Source organism: Sciurus vulgaris (genome assembly GCF_902686455.1).
Source record: "Sciurus vulgaris genome assembly, chromosome: 6".
Classification (NCBI taxonomy): Eukaryota; Metazoa; Chordata; class Mammalia; order Rodentia; family Sciuridae; genus Sciurus; species Sciurus vulgaris.
The window spans coordinates 97,141,636-97,155,588 of NC_136466.1; positions in this window are offsets into that span (position 1 = coordinate 97,141,636).

A 13,953-nucleotide genomic window follows, 5' to 3' on the forward strand; every position below is an offset into this window, starting at 1 on the left:
TTCTTTTAATTTTTTGCCTTCTGAGCTATATGAAAATAGATAAATGTATAGGTACATAAGAGACAAATAAATTTCTCTCCCTTCTTCTTGTTAATGTACAACTATGCGTGTTTCTAATACTGCTTTCCTCACTGTGATGGGATTTTAAAGAGGCTGACTTTCTGATAGGTCATCTTTCTTACAATACTCTACTAAATTGTTGGAATTATACTTAATAGTCATAAGTACAATTCTATTTTTGTTTGTTTGAAACTTCCCACCATTTCTCATTTTCTGCATCTAAAGTCACAAGATTTCTTTTAAAAAGAGGTCCCCAAAATCTTCTTTGTATTTGTCATGTCAAGTGCTTTCTCCTTAACATATTGTAAAATGAGCTTAATTAGACTCTGAATGAAGTAAATACCATGATGAAACTGTTTTACAAAACAAAACTTACAAGTGAATTTGTAATTGGAGACCATTCAAAGCAAAATATAAAATAACTTAGGTTAAAAATCAATGGAAGATGTTTTAGTAAACCTTTCTGTGATCTATTCATTAAGCGACATAAATATTTCAGAGATTTTTATAAATTAGACGTGCAACTGAAACAAACAGCTACTCTGAACACTTCTGTTTTACAAAAGTTGAACAATGGTAAGATATTTTGCCATGAAGAATAGATATTTCTAGGAGAGGGTAATTATTTTCTACTTATGTAAATAAATATTAATAGCACACTGATAATATTGAGTCTTTTGGCCAAGATTAATATATCTTACAAGAACTATGTCCTTCCAGCACTAACACACAGCCATGCCCAGAGGTGGCTTAAAACAAATTAAATATTTCCCTTGTTAAGTTACCTCGATTGTTTTCTTTTTATTTTTTTAAATTCTAATTGAAGTATAAAAATCATTCATATTTATGGGTTCCAGGTGATGCTTTGACACTTGAATACATTGTATAATGTTCAAATGAGTTAAGAACCTCTGTCTCCTCCTTATCACTTCTTTATGTTGAAAACATTCAAAATCCTTTCTTTTTTTTTTTGAAACATGCAGTACATTATTGTTATCTACAGTCACCCTAATTTTTAATTTCTTATAACTAGTTGCTATCATACATAGGAAATTTTTTCAGGAAAAAAAGGCAATTCATGAATAACTTAGCTATAATGCCTTATTCTTCCAATGCACTCTTTAGATCATCAATTAAAAAAAGAACAGCACATTTTAGTCCAAGCAGTTTAAAACTTTGGGATTTAAAAATTGGGGGTTTAAAAACATTTGACTGTTTCCTATCAAGTCTAAATATCATTTCTCACAGAATGATGTTGAAACCCAAGATTATAATCCTGTCTTTCACCCAGAATGAATTAGAGGTAACTGTTTACATGCTGATCAATTTAAAATTGTTAGTTCATTGTCTTTCCAAAGCCAAACACTACACTGGAAGTTTTACTAGAAGGTAAATGAAGAAAACCACGAATTCTTCTGAAACTCTAGCATCCATTTTTATAGAAGTCACATAACTCAGGCGCAAATCATTCAGCGTAATTAAGGAATTTTGTGAATCTCCTTTTCTGTCTTTGGAGATTGTAAAAGGAGAATTTGCAGATATATATAATAAACCTTATAATCCACTTGGAAGAAGAAATTATTCTCAATGATGAAATAAAAAAGTGATAACAAAGTTGAAATAGCAAAACCTTGATGGTCATAGAAAACACAGTGTACTTTATAGATCTGATCTCAATGGTTCTCACATGTTTTCCTTGAAACTACAAACAACTACAACACAAAGTCAGCTATGACTCTTGAGTCTCCAAGGCCAAGCTTGTCTCTCAAGGCTAACCTGATAAGAGACCAAACTCAGAAGACCTTGCTGTCTTGAAGTATGTTTTATATTTGACAGTAAACATTATCCCCTTGGCTCTTCTTTCTTACTAAGAAAATAGTGGTGGTCTTTCTGTATGACTACAACTGCTGATCAGATTTAATATGTCAGTTTTAGGAAGAGTATCAATCCATGCTTTATTACTTTTCCCATTTAGCTCTATTTATATGGCAGTGTTTTGATTACACACACACACACACACACACACACACACACACACACACATACACAAAAGCATAAATAACTTTTTACACTACTTGATAATACCAACATAAGCCTGAAAAAAATTAAAAAGCAGGGATTATTCCAAAATCTTAATTTATCAGTTAAATATCAATAAAACTAAGCAGCTCATGGTTCCTTTTTATGTTTTTATTTTCTCTCTGATAGGTATTTATGACATGATAAAATGCAACATGGTGGCCAGTCAGTAGGTAGTGACTAGGCATCACACAAATTGGATGATTCTCTAAATAATTAGTAGTTAATCTGTATTGCAAAGTATTCTGTGTATTTCTACAAACTGGGTACAAATTTGGAAAGGGTAAAACCCAAGTAGAATAGTTACAATGGTTGTAAAAGCACTTGCTATAACATTTCAAAGACCACTGACCCTTTAATAAAAATTTCTTCATAAGACATATTGATAGGCCATCGGGCGCAGAGCTAGCCAGCCAGCCTGACACCCACGCCAAGGTCATACTCCATCCTGAGCCTGCCTGCCTGACCCCTACTGCTGAAAGACACTGCACTTGCCCCTGTGCCTACTCAGCGCACCCTCACTGGGGCTCCCCAACTGCTTTGGAGTCTGGTGCAGACATTTTGAATTATTCCTGAGAGCGTGGCCATCATCATCAGAAGGGCAGCTCCCTTCCTGAGACACCTACAGGAGACTGGAGGCCCTTTGACAGGACTCAGGATTCAAGAAGAGGAGGTATTGAGAAGCTCAGGACCAACTCAGAGCCACTGGGTGAGTCTCTCCCACTGGGCAAGCCTCCCTGGACAGGTAGGTAGTCCCAGAATGCAGGGAACTTCATGGAGTAGAGTTGCCCAGTGAGACGCCCCCGCTGGAGCCGTGAACCCAGACAACCAAGAGCATTGTAGAGGAGGGCCGCACAGCAAGAGGCTTTAGCGCAGAGCGAGGGTCCCAGGCCTGGGCAGTAGGTCCAGACCCCAGGGAATGTTGTAGAGGAGGGCCACTCAGAGAGAGAGTCCCTCGCAGGGCCAGGACCCAGGGAACATCGAAGAGGAGGGTTGCCCATCAAGAGTCTCAATCATAGGGTGAGGCTCCCTGGCTCAGGAGGTAGGTCCAGACCCCTGGGAACATCACAAAGGAGGGCGGCCCAGCCCAGATGCTAGTTCTGGACCGGAAGGAACTTCTTAGAGGAGAGCTGCCCAGGGAGACATTCCCACCGGGTGAGTCTTCCCTGCTGGGTGAGGCTTTCCAACCAGGGCGGTAGAACCAGAGACACAGGCCCAGATCAGCCATGCCCCAGCCCACAGTTTAGTCCCCCTTTTGACTGACCATCGGTCAACAATTGGAGATGCCTCTTCACACCAGCAGGAAATATACCCCACCTGAAGACCACCACCTCTAGAGGGGCAGCTTCCTTGTGTATCACTGCATTATGAAGTTCCTCCACTACTTCAGGCTACTGAAGGCTAAGAGGCGAGTTATTGGAAATCTATGTGGACACTATAAGTCAATAGAGTTTCACTATTACAAGGGTAGACACCTGACCAATATGAGAAAACAAGGGAGGAAAATATCCCAAACAAACTGAGATGCTACATCAATAAAATCCAATGACAGCATGGCAGAAGAAATTTCAGAAGGGAGTTCAGAATGTACATAATTAAAATGATCAGAGAAGCAAATGAGGAGATGAAAGAGCAAATGCAGGCTTTGAATGATCGCACCACTCAACACTTAAAACAGCTAATGCGGGAAGCAAAAGATCATTTCAATAAAGAGTTAGAGATACTGAAAAAAAAAAAACAGACAGAAATCATTGAAATGAAGGAAACAATAAACCAAATTAAAAACTCCATAGAAAGTATAACCAATAGGATAGAACACCTGGAAGACAGAACCTAAGACATTGAAGAAAAAATATTTAGTCTTGAAAACAAAGGTGACCAAACAGAGAAGATGGTAAGAAATCATGAACAGAATCTACAAGAATTATGGGATATCAAGAAAAAGACAAATTTAAGAATTATTGGGATTGAGGAAGGCTTAGAGAAACAAACCAAAGGAATAAATAATCTATTCAATGAAATAATATCAGAAAATTCCCCACATCTGAAGAATGAAATGGAAAATCAAGTACAAGAGGTTTCTACAAGAGGACTCCAAATACACAAATTACAATAGACTCACACCAAGGCACATTATAATGAAAAAACCTAACAAACAAAATAAAGACAGAATTTTAAGGGCCGCGAGAGAAAAGAATCAAATAACATTCAGGGGGAAACCAATATGGATATCAGCAGATTTTTCAACCCAGACCCTAAAAGCTAGAAGGGCTTGGAACAACATTTTTTAAGCTCTGAAAGAAAATGGATGCCAACCAAGAATCTTATACCCAGCAAAACTTACCTTCAGATTTGACGACGAAATAAAATCTTTCCATGATAAACAAAGCTCAAAGCATTTACAAAAAGAAAGCCAGCACTACAGAATATTCTCAGCAAAATATTCCATGAAGAAGAAATGAAATACGATGATGTAAATCAGCAAAGGGAGGAACTACCCTAAAGGAATAGCCAAATAAAGGAGAAACCAAGTCGTGTTGAAAAACAAAAATGAGTCAAATGACCAGGAATACAAATCATATCACAATAATAACCCTGAATGTTAATGGCCTGAACTCATCAATCAAAAGACATAGGCTGACAGATTGGATTAAAAAGAAAGATCCAACAATATGCTGCCTGTAAGAGACTCATCTCATAGAAAGAGATACCCACAGACTAAAGGTGAAAGGATGGGAAAAAACATACCATGCACATGGACTCAGGAAAAAAGCCAATATCCATCCTCATATCAGATAATGTGGACTTCAAGCCAAAGTTAGTCAGAAGGGATAAAAAAGGACATTTTATACTGCTTAAGGGAAGCATAAATCAGCAAGACATAACAATCATAAATATCTATGCCCTAAACAGTGGCTCATCCATGTATGTCAAACAAATCCTTCTCAATTCCAGAAACCAAATAGACCACAACACAGTAATACTGGGTGATTTTAACACACCTCTCTCACCACTGGACAGATCTTCCAAACAAAAATTGAACAAAGAAACCATAGATCTCAATAACACAATCAATAACTTAGACTTAACAGACATATATAGAATATACCATCCAACAAAGAGCGAATACACTTTCTTCTCAGCAGCACATGGATCCTTCTCTAAAATAGACCATATTTTATGCCACAAAGCTAACGTTAGCAAGTACAAGAAGATAGAGATACTACCTTGTATTCTGTCAGATCATAATGGATTGAAATTAGAAATAAATGACAGAATAGAAAAACACAAACTACTCCAACGCCTGGAGATTAAATAATATGCTATTGTATGATGAATGGATAACAGAAGACATCAGGAGGGAAATAAAAAAGTTCTTAGAGGTAAACAAGAACAAAGATACATCATATCAAAATCTCTGGGACACTATGAAAGCAGTACTTAGAGGAAGATTTATTTCATGGGGTGCATTCAATAAAAGAAGAAAAAAATCAACAAATAAATGACCTAACACTATAGCTCAAAGCCCTAGAAAAAGAAGAACAGAGCAACACCAAAAGTAGTAGAAGACAGGAAATAGTTAAATTCAGAGATGAAATCAATGAAATTGAAACAAAAGAAACAATCGAAAAAAATTCACAAAATAAATAGTTGGCTCTTTGAAAAAATAAACAAAATTGATAAACCCTTATCCACACTAACAAAGAGAAGGAGAGAGAAAGCTCAAATTACTAAAATTCAGAATGAACAAGGAAATATCACGACAGACACGATTGAAATACAAAACATAATTAGAAGCTATTTTGAAAATCTATACTCCAACAAAATAGAAAACCTCGAAGACATCAACAGATTTCTAGAGACATACAAATCACCTAAACTGAACCAGGAGGACATACACAATTTAAATAGATCAATTTCAAGTAATGAAATAGAAGAAGTCATCAAAAGTCTACCAACAAAGAAAACTGCGGGAACAGATGGGTTCTCACCCGAGTTCTACTAAATCTTTAAGGAAGAGCTCATTCCAATACTTCTCAAAGTATTCCATGAAATAGAAGAGGAGGGAACCCTCCCAAACTCATTCTATGAAGCCAATATCACCCTGATACCTAAACCAGACAGAGACTCATCAAGGAAAGAAAATTTCAGACCAATATCCTTAATGAACATTGATGCAAAAATTCTCAACAAAATTTTAGCAAATCGCATACAAAAATATATTAAAAAGATAGTGCACCACGATCAAGTGGGTTTTATCCCAGGGATGTAAGGTTGGTTCAACATCTGGAAATCAATAAATGTAATTCACCATATCAACAGAATTAAAGTCAAGAATCACATGATTATTTTGATAGATGCAGAAAAAGCATTTGATAAAATACAGTATCCCTTCATGCTCAAAATACTAGAAAAAATAGGGATAGTGGGAACATTCCTTAACATTGTAAAGACCATCTATGCTAAGCCCATGGCCAGTATCATTCTAAATGGTGAAAAACTGAAAGCATTCCCCCTAAAACCTGGAACAAGGCAGGGATGCCCTCTTTCACCACTTCTGTTCAACATTGTCCTTGAAACTCTAGCCAGAGCAATAAGACAGACCAAAGAAATTAAAGGGATATGAATAGGAAAAGAAGAACTCAAAGTATCCCTATTTGCTGATGACATGATTCTATATTTAGAGGAACCGGGAAATTCCACCAGAAAACTTTTAGAACTCATAAGTGAATTCAGTAAAGTAGCAGGATATAAAATCAATGCTCTTAAATCTAATGCATTTTTATTCATAAGTGATTAATTAGAAAGAGAAGTTAGGAAACCTACCCCATTCACAATAACCTCAAAAAATAAAATAAAATACTTGGAAATCAATCTAACAAAGAGGTGAAAGATCTCTACAATGAGAACTACAGAACACTAAGGAAAGAAATTAAAGAAAACCTTAGAAGATGGAAAGATCTCCCATGTTCTTGGATAGGCAGAATTAATATTGTCAAAATGGCCATACTACCAAAAGTGCTATACAGATTCAATACAATTCCAATTAAAATCCCAATGACATACTTCACAGAAATAGAGCAAGCAATCATGAAATTCAACTGGAAGAATAAGAAACCCAGAATAGTTAAAGCAGTCCTTAGCAAGAAGAGTGAAGCAGGGGGTTATCGCAATACCAGAACTTCAACTATACTACAAAGCAATAGTAACAAAAACGGCATGGTATTGGTACCAAAATAGACAGGTAGATCAATGGTACAGAATAGAGGACATGGACACAAACCCAAATAAATACAATTTTCTCATATTAGACAAAGGTGCCAAAAATATGCAATGGAGAAAAGATAGCCTCTTCAACAAATGGTGCTGGAAAAACTGGAAAACTATATGCAACAGAATGAAATTAAACCCCTATCTCTCACCCTTACATGCACAAGGCCCTGGGTTCGATCCCCAGCACCACAAAAAAAAAAAAAAAAAAAAAAGGACGAATGATCTCACAGATAAGCAGATGATGACACAAAATGGGGGGTGGGAGGGGGACAAGAATGGATGAAGGAGGGACTGTATAGAGGGAAAAGACGGGTGGGAGAGGTCGGGGGAAGGGGAGAAATAATAACAGAAAGAGTCAAAAACTATTACCCTAGGTAAATGTATGATTACACAAATGGTATGCCTCTACTTCATGTATGAACAGAGAAACAAGATGTATCCCATTTGTTTACAATAAAAATACATTTAAAAAAGACATAATGAGAATTTTTACTTTCAGTACATCAGAAATTTATATGCCAATACCAAAATTATTATGAACATGTTAAAATTTCATTGTTTCACAATTTATGTTTATAGACTATTTACTCAGAAAAGGTTAAATAGTTGTTTAAAAAAAAAAGTGAATGATCGAAGGCTTGGTCATGTCAGCTATATGATAGCTAATTTTCTCCCTTGTTGTTGCATTATGCATTGATATTACAGCCACAATATGTTTTACTTACTCATCAAATCATATCAATGAGAATGTAATGCTACGTCCTCAAAAATGGTGCTTCAGGATCACTGTCGCAATAATCCTTAGCATACTATCTACTTGATGAATTCTTTATATATAAAACAAATCTTTTCTCACATCTAATGTTCCATATTTTATATGGCTAAACTTTAATGAATTTATTTATAGCAAAAAGCCCTCCTTAGTTTCAACAATGTCTCTTAAGAATTATTTGTAGAAAAAAACCAATGTAACCATCTTGCATACTCAATTTAAAAAAAAATCATACCATCTAGATTTCTAGTCTGAATTCAAACCTTATTGCAGTATAATTGTGGAAATGTTTTAAAACTAGACGATAAAGAAAAAGAAATTTTTGAATACTGAATTTGAACACTGCTGAACCAGGTCTTCCTGTATCAATTTTGTGTATAAATTGGAAATATATATAATACAGACATTACCAAGTTGCATTAATATTAATCTACTTTATAAATATTCTGAAATGTTTAAGTATAAAATTTTAGAAATATCCATTATTATATAGTACATGAATATTATTTTTTAAATTGTATTTAAAATATTAAGAATAAGAGAAGAAAGAAAACTTCTCTTCATGAAACATTGGTTTCAACAGCAGGCATTTCTTTTGATGCTCAAGAATTAATTGGAACTAGAGTGTAGTTTAGCAGTAAAGCTCTTGTCTAACATATGAGGCTCTGGGTGAAACCCTAGCACCACACAGAGAGAGAGAGAGAGAGAGAGAGAGAGAGAGAGAGAGGGAGAGAAAGAGAGATTACCAATTATTCTCAAGTGACCATTTCATAAAGTTACATTAGATATTGCTTTTCCTGTGATAACCTGAGGATTGACCATAACAATTTAGGCCTTTTTTTTTTTTTTTTAAATAAGACAGTATGTGTGAATTAATAAATACAGAATCTTACAACTGTAAACTCCAGGTAAGTAATAAAATATAAAAAAAATTATTCCCACTGGAAAGGGTCTAATACTTGCCATTTCAACTGATTCATATCCAAGAAATACAGCAAGATTATACTCAGCTACCATGAGATTTATGCACTGCATGTATATTTATTAGGCACTTTCTTTCAAGCATTAGTGAGGCAAAAGCTATCTGAAGACATATTGGTTAGATATTCCAAATCTAAGTAAAGACCAGGTAAATGTCATCTAGTAGCAAAATTGCCTTCTGTGCACCTCCCTTTTTGTAGACTATAAGATTGAAGCTGTATAACCGCTTTGGCAGTTTTGAAACTTTAAACATTACTGTTTGTCCCTGTTTCTTTCTTTTTTGGAAGAGAAACACAAAATTATTGCAATCAAAAAGCAAAAATCTACTCTAATTTTGTGGCTCTTGTTTTAGTGTTAAGTTTATCAACATAGAATTTTAATATGTAAATTGTGTTCACTTTTGTCAGAAAATAGCGGTATGCTGCTTTTGATAATAAAAGAGCTTCCATTTAAAGAACTATGTCAAACTAGACATCATAAAAAACATTTTAAAATTTATTAGTATAAGGGATTCTATACTGAAAGCAACAAATAAACAGAAGTCTGTTTCCCCGACCATGTGAACACACAAGTGCCATTAACACTGAAGTGAGTTAGGCACCCAGCCTTGAAAATTCAATGGGTCTGCCCTCTCAATAAATGCTTTCCTTTAATGTCATTCATATCCAGAAATTACCAATATACCTTGGTACAAGGACTCATTTGTTTTGCAATCTGGTGTGATATGAAATTATTCCAAGACAGTCTATCTTTTAGAATTTGGCATATATTTTTTTAACAAGGTGCTTGTGTTTTTGTGAAAGGAACATAGCAAGACATTGAGTTTCTAGGACTGAAGACTTGAGAGACCTATGAGGTAATGCTTTAACGTTGTGTAAACCAGAATTAATAAATTTGTATCAAAATGTTAAAAATAAAAATAGCAGACAAAATCTTTATCAGTGAACACGTCATTTAAGAATTTATGATTCGCCATATCAATTCGTTGTAATGTTTCTTCCGTGGTATAGGAAAGAAACATGTATTTCTATCCTGAAATTGAGTTTTAGAAAAGAGCAATGTGGATGAATACCTTTCTACTCTATATTATAGATTGAATGTTTAATTAATTAATATATAAATAATTTAAACTTGAATTGAACTTGAAATTTTCATTTCCTAAAAGAATTTTGAGATATATACCTGAGGGAAGTATGACCCTTGAAATAACCCATTCTCTAAAAATTCATGTACCAGACCAGGCGGATCTGAAGAGTTACTGGGGTTTCAGTTACATGGGTTAAAGTCCTACCTAGAGTATCAGTATAGACAGACTCTCTAAAGATTCTCAGTGAGAGATCTTTAAGCAATCTGGATTCTTTAGTTTACTCAGTGAAGAGTAACTGTCAGTCAGGCATTCAAGGCAGAAAGTTGAGTATATTCTCAGAAAAGAAAAAAATAAATGATACAGAGTAGACAAAATGTTTTAATTTACTTCCTGCTCTCAAACTCCTATTAGACATTAAGATTTAATTAGTATATAAAACTCCTTTGCCAAGTTTTCAATGATTATTATTGTGTTAGTCATTGTTCTACTCAGAAATATAAACTCATTCAGTCATAGAAATAATGTCCTAAAATTTTCTCTAAAGACATGACTGCAATTAAAGTTTTGCTCAAAGTGCAGAAGAAAACTGATTAAAGTGTTGCATAGCCATAAATTACAAGTGAAAGGGCACATGTTGAAAGCTTCCATCAATTCTTTCTATATACCTTTTGGAAAGGAGAGCTTTGTATAAGTATTAAATAGAGTTAAGGGTGACAATGGTCTGCCTGATGTTCTTAGTGACTTGCCTCAATGAGCATGCCATATCTCATGTGTCAGAGCTGGACATTTGTGACTTGAATAATTCAAAAAAATATGCCTGATTTAAAAGAAGAAAAGTAATCTCTATATAAGACTTTTCAACACTTTCTATAAAAGAAATAGCCAACTTCTAGGCTATTGACCATCTTATTTTTTTGTATTGGTCAAATTTCTTTCTTTTTCTAACATTGAAAATCAGTATAAGCAGAACATAATTATGGAGGTTAATGAAAACTGAAAGGATCTTATCTATAAAATCTGGTAGCAAAGTATAGCAGATGAAAGCACAGATTTTTGTTTCCAGGTTAGGCTCAGCTCTAACACTGACCTTGAGAAAGTAACATTCCTTCAGATTTTTTCAACTGTAAATTGAACATAGTCCTGGGATGATGAAATGGGTCAGTAAATACAAAGCACTGAGAACACAGCCTGGAATATAATTGTCACTTTCTAAAGGATTACCACCAATATCATTATCATCATCATCAAATTGTTTTTCTAAGTAGTCAAATTAAATATTTCACATGGCTACATAATTGATTATTACATAATCTTAGTCAACAGCATTACCAAACCTCCCTCTCTCTCTCCCTCTGTCTCTCTCTTTATTACTGTACTGGGGGTTGAACTCAGGGACACTTACCCACTGAGCTATGATCCCAGTCCTTTTTATTTCTTACTTTAAGACAATATTTCAAGTAAATTACCGGGGGTATCACTAAATATTTGAGGTTACTGGCCTGGAACTTGGGTTCCTCCTGCTTCAGCCTCCTGAGTCTGTGATTGTAGTATGTACCACTGAACCTGGCAACATTTTCCAAGTTATCCTTCTTTTAAGTCATTTTCTCTTTCAAGTACTTTTGTGCTTCTAAAATATGAGCAAATATATAAAAGGCCAAGCAATGTTGATACCTCACACAGTGCATTAAACAACACTGAATATCTTTCAAAGCTTTGGATCACAGTTGTTTGGGTCATTTGACTTATAATAGCACTTCTTAAGGTGATTAAATAACATTTTTGTGAAGGATCTTTCACTAGCTTTTGAAAGTGAAAGATTGAGAAAAAGAGGAAAAACAGCTTCTGCTTGTCATTAGAGATAATTTAAATAATCAAATTGGCTTGCTAGAAATATCTAATTTTTTTATTGTGAACACAGTGTCAGTAAAATTCACAACTTGCTTTATGACAACTTAGAGTTGAGAGTTCCTTGAAATCTAGATTTGACATTTGTTGAAATTGTCAGTACTAAGTAGCCTTTAGGTGTGTATTTTAAGCTATCACTCCAAAAAGATACTCTAAGACAGTCGCTGGAGACCAGATGGATGAAGACGGAGGGGCACGTACATCCTGGTGAAGGATGCTGAGGGAAAATAGTATCAATTATTCCCCAAAATTCCCTGAGAGTCCCCAGGAGGAGATGATTTAAATATTTTCTTGTGTGGAATCTTTTTAAATTTTCTTGTGCTCTCTTTTATAAGATATGCAAATTAATTACAGTTGTTTCCAGCTCTGACTCAAATTAGTTGCAAAGCTAAAACAGAACATGGTGTGGGAAAGACACTAGAGAAAGAATTCCTGGCTTGAAAACATTCTCTAGACTGTTCAGTTTCAGGAGGGAAAAGGTGGCCTTACAGGAGGAAGGCAGTTTACATTAGAAGAATCTTCACATCCTCTCTTCCTTTTTGCTCTTTTCCCTTTACAAATAAAAACAAAAACCAGGAAACTTTATCTACCTTTCTCTGTGGTCTAGATGAGTTACAGTTTAGTTGTATTGCTATCCGAAAGATGACAGAAGTGGGTTTTAGTGGGTTTTATTTTACACTTTTAAAAAAAGTATTTTAAGTGATGTTTTAAAAAAATGGTATTATTTTTGTTTTTCTCCCTTCTATTCATGCCATTTAATTGAAAACCACCAGTAAATCAGTTATGATGGCACAGGCCTATAATTCCAGCAACTCAGTTGCTGAGGCAGGAGATGGCAAGGTGGAGACAACAATCTGTGGAACTCAGCAAGACTCTGTCTCAAAAAATTTAGAAGGGCTGGGCATGTAGCTCAGTGGTAGTTTTCCTGTGTTCATTTTCAATTCCCAGTACCATAGGGGTGTAGGGGAAGAAGAGCCCACCAGTGATTAAGAAATCTTCATGTCCCTTAAAAGTTTAAATGTGCAAATTTACATATGTTGTGTGTCTTATACAAACCCATGGTATTGCTTAAGCAAACTCTTGTATCAACATAGATACTGAAAACTATATGTGAAAGATCATCTGACTGAGAACATTGGCAGGTTCCAATCACAATGTCATCATACTGTCCATCATGGTTTTCATAGTATATAGACAGTTTACATGAATTTGTATACACAGTCATATTTGTCCCATGTTCAAAATGTCCCAAATGAAATTTCAACAAATGAGAACTATCCAAACTCTTTCTTGCTGATAGAGTATTAAGATGGGCATAATAAAAATAAACCATTAGAACTTTTGCTCTTTTGACTGGAATGTTTTCTTTTTCTCTGCAATTATATATAACATTTTGAGAATTACTGATAATGATGAAGGTCACTAAGCAATCTAATGGCATGAAGGAATTGTTAAATTTCCCTCAATGTCTAACTTAGAGAGCAGATAGTTACTCTGGGAACAATATGAATTTGGAAATTGGCTTCCGAGACAAAGATTAAGACAGTGTATTACATCAGCATTTCATAAATGTCTGGACATATCATGGGTGTTGCAGAGGCCAACAGTGAATCCCCTATAATGCACCATTCCCCAAGGTGATCAGCCAACTAAGTCAGGTTGAACACATTGCACCACTTCCATCATAGAAGGACAATCTTTTTTTCTTACTAGAATAGTAGCTCTGGATATAGATTTGCATTCCATCCATGCAATGCCTCTGCCAAAAAGTCACTATGAACTCCCAGAATGCCTT